At 37.1% G+C, this 9,420-nt stretch overlaps 1 protein-coding gene across 1 annotated transcript in view; it reads left to right on the top strand.

The window, feature by feature from the left end:
* LOC136261673 (tyrosine-protein kinase receptor UFO-like) overlaps window positions 1–9,420 on the top strand; it is a 43,500-nt gene that overhangs the window by 12,554 nt on the left and 21,526 nt on the right. The window lies entirely within an intron of this gene.

The following is a 9,420-nucleotide window of genomic DNA, read 5'->3' as shown; positions in this document are numbered from 1 at the left end:
ATGAATACAGTGATGATTTTGAGGAAGACAGCGATTCTTCAGAGCAGGAAGAATAAGCCAGCCAAACACCACCCACACAACCCCAATATGCTTTTCTCTTGTAATCCACCACATGCATAGTGTGCATGACTGAGGATGGTGCTGGAGGCAGTAATCACAACAAGGTGGCATTGTTTCAAAGCTTGGTCATGATGGAGTGGTAGTGATGGTGTTGTACAGGGTGGATGTGATCAAGCTAAGGTAGAAGAGATGATAATAGGGCGGCGGTAATCACGATGAGGTGGCATCGATCATGAGACTGGCCCCTATCGTGATCATGTTGGTTCATCCTGATCATCATTGCCCTACCATGATCACTCCCATCTTATCTTGATCACATCCACTCTGTATGTCACCTTTACTGCTACCGCCATGCATTGATCACCCAGCATCACTGTTTACCTACTACACTTTGATCACTGTGACAACTCTACTGCAGCCTGACCACTATTTGTATTAGCTGATCAATAATGTCATCAAACTTCCTGCTATTTACCATCTTGACTATGCCGCATCTTCACTATATAACATTGGATACTCAGCATGATCAAGGAACAGTCACTATACTAACTATTGTAGCTATGTGTGTTGGTGGTGTGTGCATTTCTGTATTGCATATAGGGTTGTACCATTGTAAAACTATATTAAAGCTATTTATAGCACAACTGTCTGAATCACATGGGTGCGCCAATATAAATACACACAACCTGTAGAGGACAGCTGACAGCTACCTATATTATACATTCATGCACCAAATTTGCTGAAAATTTGATTAAAATTCACAGCATTCTGGACTAAAGATTGATCTTCTGTCACATCTACAACTCAAGGTATACATAAACCACTTCTAGCGCATGTCTGAAGACTGGTTGTACATGTGAGATGTCACAGTACTAGATAGCTACAAACTCCATACAAATAATACATAGTACAGGGACATGCACCTCCCCCCCCCCACACACACACACACACACACCCAAATAAAATACAAGCAAAAGAAATTGAGATTCTCTAATAGAGCAGTCAATCAAATACTCTAATAGAACAGTCAACACATGAAACACTATTAAGATCCTGAGTATATATGACAACTAGCATCTGCTGCACCATTCCATGGGCACATTTAACCTGCTTGGACTTTTTTAGATATATAAAATGCACATGGTCCTTTGTATACCATTCTAGATGACAATGGCTCATAACTGAACTACGTACTTAAGACCTTCACTGATCCCTACAACTCTAGACCACTTAGAAAGCATATTTTATATTATTTAGGTGTTTGTGCATAAAACTTCTCTACATTAAAAAAATTTAATCTATAAAGTACCTTTAGCTTCTGGGGTGAGGGGGGGGGGGGTACAGCCCCTCAGACCCCTTGCTCCATATACCTGCTACCAGTACCCTGGCCTGCCTCCGTATAGTACATACTTATACCCTAGCATAGTTGTAGGGGCCCTACACAATAGTACACCCAGTGAACCAGTACTAGGAAACCTTGCACGACTTAGGTGCTATGAGTCAGCACAGGCAAATTTCTTCTGGGGCAGGACCTGGAGGCTGAACCATGTCTCAAACTTTCTTGCTCAAAGAAACAACCACTGGACATAACCAAGCATTGTATTATACCTGGAATCTTTTTGATTACCAGGCCAATACTCTTCAGATATGCTCACACACCAGCATCACGCCACACACACAACTAATCTATTTCTATACAATATAGACACTTTGGCATAACAAATGGTGTGTAACTATTGTCTACTAGTCACTACATAATTACTGTACATTACTTGTTTTGTTTCATAAATCTTAGAAAATTGTAAGATGTGGTAGCTTTAGAGCTACATCACCTTAAGGTGTGCATGTTGACTGTTATGATAGTAGCCATATTCAACAAAAAAATTAACATTTTGACTAGCAAACAAACAATGTATAAGTAGACTCAGTGACCCACTCAAAATATGACTTAATAGGCACATCCAGTGAAAATATACCTATAATAGTAAATCTTGTGTGAGTTCCCAAGACATTTGCCTACACTGGTAAAAAAAAAATATAGTTCGTGGTTTACTAGATGAAAGGACATGCATACATTGATTAACAAATAAAGTTTTTGTTCATTGTATTATATTACATTCTACAAATAACTCCATGCAGTTCATTAAATGTCTTGACTATATTTGTTGGAAAGCATCTTTCACCAAACACCTCTCAAACAAAATTGTATTTCACACCTTGCATGCAGTCACTATCCATGTATCCTTTGAAATGAAGTAACAGTAGTCATATGTGCACACGTACAATTACAACAAAAGCTAAGAGAGCAGCACAGCGACACTTGTAGCTACACAGACAATACATGAGTACTCAGTCAGCAATATTCCATAAGATGCAGCTATCTATGGTTTGCGTTACAGCTTGTTGAATCTCACATGATCCTTTCATGACAGTAACAATAATTCCATGCATGCATGAATTTCACCATCATTGGAATTGGTAAATGAAAAGGAATTGAAAATTAAGCATTAAGTTTCAGGTATTTTCTTGTGACAGTAGTCACAGTATTGTCTCTTGTGTCATGTTCTTTGCCTACATTTGGCTAGTGCTAGCCACATTGACTAGCCATCAAAGTGATACACTCACCAAATTTGAGATAGTACGTGTGCCTAGTACTTAGAGATTAATTGCTATTCCCTATCTTTCTAAAATTTTCTTTTTAATAAGAAACAGAAATACATATTTATCACATTGTCACTAAATGATTTACAAATACTCGCTATGCTGTCTCCATTAGGATCTTTAAGCAATCCTATAAACTTCTACAGTTGTCCATCAAAATAAGCATCACACTGGGTGAGAAAGAGGAATAAATATTACTATAAAGCATCATGTAAAGTTTACAACCAAGTAAAGATCAATGAGAACACATTACTTGCGCATGTATAGGTCCTTCATCTATAACTATCACCAGTACCTGCCCTATCGCACAGATTTCATGCCATCATTTTTACTGTGCTATTCAACGAGCACAATGGCCAAACTTAATGCAGGATTGGTTTAACATATAGGTGCACACTTTTTACTGCTCGAGTTTTGCAAAGAAGTAAACTTCAAGAAGAATGAATGTTTACTGTATACTGTTGGTAATGCTCCAACATATAGTAGTTTTAAGTCTCTTTTAGATGAACGTTGGAAACGTTGATTTATATTTGTAACTAATTTTTGATCTGTGATTTGTAGCTGATTATTTATTTTTGTCACTGTATAATTTTCTGTATGTGATCAGGTTTCAAAGGCTGTGCCTTTAACCTGTAATTAAGCTACCGTGACTCTAATAGAGCATACAGAACAAACTGGACATGTGTTTAATTGATGTTCCCATGCCTGCCCAGCCTATCAATGAGCTATCTATTTTAAGAATTCTTATAACCACAACTTGCATATCAGGACACCATAAAAAGTGTACAAAAGAGGTTTGCTAAGACAAAACCAGCAAGATTCAATTATTCAAACCCATGACCTATTGTTGCTAGCTAACCGCAATAACAGTTCAATACTCAGTGTTGGGCAAGTTACTTTGTAAAAGTAACTAGTTACATATTACATATTACTTGCAACTGAACTATTTAGTTACAGTTACATATTACCCATAAAATAAAGTAACTATAACAATATTACATATTATATTACTTTGTGTCCACAGCCTTAAGCTGTCACGTGTGAAACTACCACTTTATCACGTGACATGATTGTGTTGTTGGACAATGTGCAAATCTTGGTTATAAGTAAGAAGCTGGTGAATAAGCTTCATAAGTAGGCTTCGTTACTTCGTTGTGGCTAGGCGTTACTCAGAGGATAACTAACGAGATTAGTAACTTCGTTACTTGTAGTAATAGTATTACGTAATATTAGACTCGTTACAGTAACTATATTACTTAGGTAACGCGTTACATTTTAAAGCAAAGTAGCTTGAGTTATATTACCCGTTTTTATAGCGTATTTCGTTATATTACTTAGTTACCAGAAAAGTAATAATATTACATAACGCGTTACTCCCAACACTGTCAATACTTAACAGTTCAATATAAACAACAAGTGTTACAAGCTCCATTGAAAAGCTATTTTAGTCCTGAGTGTATCGTTTAGTGCAAAACAACCACTTTGATATACCTGCAGCAGTTGGCAAGCTTAAAAGTATCACATAAAAGTAGCTGGAGGTTTGTCATGTACACAAGGATTGAACAGGAAACCTTAAGGCTATAGTTCTATGCCTGTAAGGCACAACTGTCAAGCTGTGGTTATGACAGAAATTTAGCTGGATGGCTGCACTCTACGACCTTGTATTTAACGTGTTGTAAACAACAAATGGTAGCATGTAGCAACTTTTTAAAAATGCAGCAGCACTCCCAGATGATGAATGCTTTGTTTGGAAAAAAGATTGCTTCAATACATACAGAGGGAATGCAAACAGACAGATGGCTTGCTTTACTTGTACAATAGCATATATCATACAGTGTGTAGTTAGTACTGTATATTAGGGATCATCATCACGTTGGTTTGCACTTTCTCGCAAAAAATATTGACCAGAAATTAAATTCAGTGGAATTTTCTACTGTGATTGGCTGACTGACTAACTGCCTGACTTGCTTACTTACTAATGTCTTCAGACAGCATAACTCAACATGGCTAAGGCTACCGGCTTGATTTTTTTTGTACTGATAGGCATCGTTTTAGCCCAACAGGTGTATTTTGACATAACACAGTACATACAATGCACACATCATGGGCTTTCTTGTGTCCCATTTCTCTTTGCTGACAACACATGTACAAGGTGTTGATTTGCAGTAGCGCATGATGGCTTCCCTACATTTGTTGGGAATTGTCCATATTTTTCATAGTGACAGGATTGATTGCAGAGGTGTTTCTAATACTGTTCTGTATTTGTAATGGGAAGTGTAATGGCCACTTCACTAATTGGGATGCACATTCAGATAAACATTAAGTCCGGTGCTATTACTTCTTTTGATGTGGCATGCATGGGTTCACCCATCATAATTACGTTACAAAAATGGTAAAATATAAGTAGATTAGAGACCATAGAAATAAAAGTAGTGGAACAAGGGAGGTCACCTATACTTACCTGAAGATGTACTAGTGGACATTTAGGACCATAGAAATAAAAGTAGTGGAACAATGGAGGTATAGGTAACCTCCTTTGTTTCACTACTTTAATTTCTATGGTCCCTAATCAAACTTAAAATTCCTAATTTTCCTTGTACTTGTAAAGGTAGCCAGAAGTCTTGAAACTGTACAGTGATGCATCATGCAGCAATAGAACCTATAGCTATGTATAAGACCAAACTATTGTATATGGCCACAATAATGAGATGGCATTATTAATGATGCAGACTTACCTGGACAGTACCTTAGTTACATTGTAAGCTATAGTATAGCATGTTATTACTTAAACACACTGGTTGCTGTTCAAAATATTTATTGTACTGCTCTAGCATATTATAAAATTAAAAAATAAAGCAGTCAAAGGCACTACTACATGCGGCAGTCAATTGTGAAAAAGTCACACATCAAATTTAAGTAAATATCAAAAATAATTAAGTCAAGTAATACCATGCTATATTTTTAAAACTTTAATACCCACCCAGCTCTATAGATATGTGAGGATTACACACTTGCACTAGGAGTTCAGGGATGGATCCAGGGGAGTTTCTGAGGTTTCCAGAAATCGGTCAAGTGTATTCAGGAATTTTGCATTGAGATATCAAAAGTTGAAATCGAAATATTCTAATAGAGCAGTCAACTACCCTAATAGAACAGTCACAATCTGTATTTTTAAAGGTTACTTACTAGTTTTCCAGAGTAAAAATAGTCCAAAATCACATTTCAGGAGTGCTTAAGGCCTGAAATTTACCTAGAGGAATGCCCCCCAGAATGGCATCCATGTCTGTTATTTGTTTTAAACTTCATATAATTCCACCTCTTAACTCTTTAGCCTGCACCCATTGGTTACTGTGCCAGCAGAAGCAAGCATAAACAATTCTGAACATATGTTTAAAATGTCATCTTTCAAGACTTTTTTGGTACCAGATTCAATCTCAGAACACCAGGCATGCATAACTTTAAAAATGGGCAGGATGTCCCCAGATCAGGGACGGATTTGGGGGGGAGCTAAGAGGGATGTAGCCCCCCCCCCCCCCCCCTTCCTTTGCAAGATAGTACTTGGCCAATAAAGCCCTAAATCTTCTATGTGTATCAAAAGCAGACTTAGCTATTTCAGGAACTATGCATCACCACCAATACAAATAATGTCTATGTAACTATACCTATTGTTCAACTCTGTTCCAGGAGAATATAGCTCCCTTTTTCTCCAAGAGTTCTTCAAAAATAGGTTTCAATTGTGGGTTGCATCTCCAGTTACAAAAATTTTAATTGTGGGTTTTGTTTATTCAGATGATTAGCAGTGTTTTCCACTATGGCTATAAGACGTGATTAGTGTGGTTTTATATTTTAAAGTGAATAAAGTGTTAGTTGGTTTAATTGGTTAGATTTATCAGCTTCAGTATAATATGTAGCTAGCTACCAACTCATCCATTTAGCAAACTGTAGTCTTTTGGTAATTTGTATATAGTCTCATAAGGTAACTATAGCATATTCACCCACTTTTGTCTTTGAATGTAAAATCTGTATCTGATATGACCCCATGCTGTGGGTTATGGTGCTGGCATTTGTAGCTAGCCTATAGCTAGTTCAGTCTTCATAACTCGGCAGATCTAATAAGCTGACTATCACAACAACAAATTCAGAAAGCCCATGAATGCAAATATAGTTGCACTTTGCTAAGGATTGCCAGTAGACTAGCTAATAGCTACTAATACCCTTCACTGCATTCTGCTTTTCAGTACACTTTATTGGTGTCATGGCTAACAAAGTGTCACTAGACTAAGGAGCATGCATACTAATAATTGTGACATTCAACACCACTACTACTTAGCTATACATGTTTCTGCCTCACAGATTTAGCTGATTAGAGCACGGCTAAGAGGAGCTGATGCATTATGACATATAGCTAGCTATATCTAAATGCTTGATAGCTACAAATTAAAAGATTATCATGTATGCATGATAGCTATACTCAATGCATATCGCATTCAATCTTGATTTAATGGAAAAGTAAAATTTGAATGATAATATTATATTATAATAAACTGAAATTCCATTATTTTCCACTGAAAAACTGCTTATAATACTCTCAGATTCACCTTTAGAGGCCTAATTTCTTGTGGGGGGGAGGGGGGGCATGCCCCCAAACCCCCATAGGTTGCCGCACGCTAACATAGTCACTATTTCTAATAGATAATTTGACCATGGATACCACATGAATCTTACAGGTAGGGCCTTGTGAGAAGGCTTGATATCTTCTAATGTCTGGCTATAGTTACCTATGCCCCTGTTCAGCTTAGCCCCCTTTCAAAAAATCCTACATCCGCCCCTGTAGGTCCCCTGTGCATGTAAAAGAAATTTGAAAACCTGTTGCCAAACTTCCTGGAGCCACCCTTGGAGTCACAGAAGTCATCAACAAACCATTTCCTGTATGACAGCAACGTCACTATATCATGACTATCCAACATGCTACTACACTCATGATTTAACACAAGCCATTCACAGTAGTGGTACACCCAGACAATCATTACTGTACACACGTAATAGTGATTTTGTCATTAACAACCATCATTTTACGTGTGGATGTGTATATACATGATCTCTGTCATATACATTTAAACCCGATGCTTGCAATGATACTGGGGTATGTATATATTAACGTACCAACCTGTGATCTAATATGGTTCCTCAGATAATTATAAGAAATATACTTTCATACCTCTTCCTTTTCCAAAAATCTGATATAAGATTTCAAGTCTTACAATTTATGGACTCCCACCAGCAAGGAAAGGAGGTTTTTATTAAACAATAGTTTGTCATTATGGTGCAGGATATTCAATATAGATATGCAGGATAATAGTATAGGTGTTCTAGCTTTTAAATATGGATGTGTTCAACCACTTGATGGATAGCTACCCTTGGTCTGGTAGAGATGAAACAAAAAAAATTGATTCAATGTGTTAGGAATGAAATAATTAACTGTAATGATGTAGTGCTGATGTACGTAGTGCTGCTATTATAATGTATATGGAATGCTCAGCATTATCAGTGGCATAAATGTATAAAGCATTGAGTGTAACTATGTAAGATTCAGTTTGTAACAAATCTCCTGACCATTCACCAACCATTTGGTGACAAAAAACATTAGCAATCAGACACTATGAAGACATAAGCAAGGCGGACATACATCAGTTTTATTCTAGTATAAGACTTATGTTGGTCCATGTGCAAAGCTTGCGACAGAAAGTTGAACAAATGCAACTTAATCACATTTGCTTGAAAAATTTAGATACTTTAATAGAACAGTCACTGCAAAATAAATATGCTAATAGACAAGTAGTACAATCATACATACCTAACTTGGAAAGAATTAAAATTGCATTACAAACAAATACAAACACTATAATGCAACTCTATATAGCCATGGCCATGAACATGTAAGCACAAAATTCTAGAGCAATGGTTATTGCATATAATTATATCTAGCTAGATCCTTTGGCTTTAGTAATTGGTATTGTATTGGAAGGTATTTTTCTGCATTGGTACAGTTTGTCTTAGATCATTGTCATGGTATTTGTACATCAAGAACAATGATTTGCGTAAAAACAAACCTCAAAGCCAGTTTATGGTTGGCTTTGGGGTATTTAAAAGGACTGAAATCCATGTTTAAAAAAACAAAACAAAACAAAGAAAAACAAACAAACAAAAAAAAACACAGCCAAACTGTACAAACAGGGTGTGACATTTTTAGACGTGGACAGTCCATCACGCTCCAGGCAACATCAACATCTACCTGCCCAGTAAGAGCTATGAATTTGTTTGCCAGGGAGTCAACAGAGAAAAGTGGACTGATATACTGTGGTGGCCGCTTCAACCCTTTGTCTCAGGAGCAACTTACACACAATCTCCTCCAAAATGCTGGTTACAAATACCACCTCTATGCCAGTCACAGTTTCAAAATTAGTGCTGCCACCACTGCCGCTGCAGTAGGTCTCCCTGCTTGGTTGATTAAGGCTATGGGGTGATGGAGTAGTGATGCATATCAGACATACATCCGCTGCCCAACTTCTGTACTCAAAGCGGCCTGGGTAAAAGCTGTGAAATCAATTACAAAGGTGGAAGCCATGAAATGGATGCAATGATTGGCAATGATTAACATCAATGCATCCATTTCATGGCAACATCATTGCAGCTATTTCA

This window comes from Dysidea avara, chromosome 7 (assembly GCF_963678975.1).
Source record: "Dysidea avara chromosome 7, odDysAvar1.4, whole genome shotgun sequence".
Taxonomy (NCBI): Eukaryota; Metazoa; Porifera; class Demospongiae; order Dictyoceratida; family Dysideidae; genus Dysidea; species Dysidea avara.
Note: the sequence above shows the minus strand (reverse complement) of the source record. Positions and strands in the feature narration are given on the sequence as shown.